General features: G+C 40.2%; 1 non-coding gene across 1 annotated transcript; it reads right to left on the bottom strand.

The window, feature by feature from the left end:
• Positions 1-106: 106 nt before the first annotated feature.
• On the bottom strand, positions 107-179 carry TRNAR-CCU (transfer RNA arginine (anticodon CCU)). Its single transcript has one exon. It is a non-coding gene; the product is annotated as a tRNA-Arg (tRNA).
• Positions 180-2500: the final 2321 nt, after the last annotated feature.

A 2500-nucleotide genomic window follows, 5' to 3' on the forward strand; every position in this document is an offset into this window, starting at 1 on the left:
AAATGGGACCGTTACAAAGTACCTAATCCCTCATAAACTTCTGAGAGGAAGCATGTCATAAATCTACCTGATTTTCTGGAAAAGAAAGAGGGAGGATTTTTGTTATCACCTCAGATGGGACTTGAACCCACAATCCCTGGCTTAGGAGGCCAGTGCCTTATCCATTAGGCCACTGAGGCACACGTGCATAGCTCTTTTCTAGAGGCATTAATTAAATGTATTCTATGGTCAGACACCGGTGTGTGCACACAGGGCATTTCTCACTTCTCTCTATAAGTAAACTTCCCATTTTCATCCTCTTCCATCCCCGACTTTAACGCTCTCTTCTATGCTATAATGGAGACTTTGCAATTTTAGCAAGTGGAGAGAAATTGGAGAACCACTTTCGACTCCACACTTCTTCTTCACTTACTTCTTTTCTCAATATACTTGGCTTAGAAAATGGTATCAAGCCATCCTTATCATCAGCAGGACACGGAAAGAGGCACCAAGTCTCCTAACCAAGTTCAACCACACTCTGCAACTTAACCATTGCACTACAAATTAGGCAACGGGGGCATCAGCAAAGGCAGCCAATGTGTTGATCCTTTATACATTTTGTGTAGTACTTTTCTTACTCTGAGGCAAAATCAGCACTTTAACTGCCCAAATCATACATATTTTACCAATGTAGCACTCTATGCACACATAGGCACACACCTTGCAGTTCTTCTACACACACTTAAGCTAAAAACCCATTCTGTCACGTCAAAATTCTGCAAACCTATTACATATTCAGTGCGCCGGCATAGAAGCACTTTTTAATGCCACTAAAATGCAAAAGTAGTTAGACTGAAGATGCAACCTGAATGAGTTTACAGTATGTACTCCACTTTATTAATGATTAGTAATGAGAAAGTGAGGACTACAAGAGTATTGGAAAATACATTTTCCACTCTGAATGTAAAGCAGATTGTGTGACCATTGGCCAAAAACGACCACGAAGGGACTCGAACTCTGAATCTTCTGATCCGAAGTCAGACGCCTTATCCATTAGGCCACGCAGTCTTCCGTTCACCTGAGATGATTTTTATCATGTAGGTGGTATGCATGGATGGAGTACATATTATTGAAAGGTATTCAGGTTTACATCCCACAGTGTTCTTTCAGCTCTTTTCGCTGGAAGCACTTTTTTGGAATCTATATATTGAGAATTTTATGAGTACGATATGCTTTTGTTTTCCTTTTTGCATACAAACCTCTTTCCTCATGAGTTTAAAGCTCATTTGTATGCTCTACATAGCTCTGGACGTTTCCAGACGTGGAGTGAAACTGTTTTGAAAGTAGTACAAATTGCTCCTTCCTGCATATGCTAATTTTTCACACTCACATAGGTTGTATACGTTTTATGAATCCTGGCTTGACCTATTCAAGTAGCTGAAAGCCTGTCACCACCTCTAGAAACAAGATTCACACCAATCCAATTCAAATAATTTTTTCCAAAGGAATATGTTCTGGCCGGTCGAAAATGCATCTCACAAAAATAGGCATTTAAAAATATACTTTGCAGTTTCAGAACACTAACATGACTGTGAAGTGTACACAAGTAAAATGGGACCGTTACAAAGTACCTAATCCCTCATAAACTTCTGAGAGGAAGCATGTAATAAATCTACCTAATTTTCTGGAAAAGTAAGAGGGAGGATTTTTGTTATCACCTCAGATGGGACTCGAACCCACAATCCCTGGCTTAGGAGGCCTGTGCCTTATCCATTAGGCCACTGAGGCACACGTGCATAGCTCTTTTCTAGAGGCATTATTTAAATGTATTCTATGGATAGACACCGGTGTGTGCACACAGGGCATTTCTCACTTCTCTCTATAAGTAAACTTCCCATTTTCATCCTCTTCCATCCCCGACTTTAACGCTCTCTTCTATGCTATAATGGAGACTTTGCAATTTTAGCAAGTGGAGAGAAATTGGAGAACCACTTTCGACTCCACACTTCTTCTTCACTTACTTCTTTTCTCAATATACTGGGCTTAGAAAATGGTATCAAGCCATCCTTATCATCAGCAGGACACGGAAAGAGGCACAAAATCTCCTAACCAAGTTCAACCACACTCTGCAACTTAACCATTGCACTACAAATTAGGCAACGGGGGCATCAGCAAAGGCAGCCAATGTGCCGATCCTTTATACATTTTGTGTAGTACTTTTCTTCCTCTGAGGCAAAATCAGCACTTTAACTGCCCAAATCATACAGATTTTACACATGTAGCACTCTATGCACACATAGGCACACACCTTGCAGTTCTTCTACACACACTTAAGCTAAAAACCCATTCTGTCACGTCAAAATTCTGCTAACTTATTACATATTCAGTGCGTCGGCATAGAAGCACTTTTTAATGCCACTAAAATGCACAAGTAGTTAGACTGAAGATGCAACCTGAATGAGTTTACAGTATGTACGCCACTTTATTAATGATTAGTAATGAGAAAGTGAGGACTACAAGA

Source organism: Triturus cristatus, chromosome 4_1 (assembly GCF_964204655.1).
Source record: "Triturus cristatus chromosome 4_1, aTriCri1.1, whole genome shotgun sequence".
NCBI lineage: Eukaryota > Metazoa > Chordata > Amphibia > Caudata > Salamandridae > Triturus > Triturus cristatus.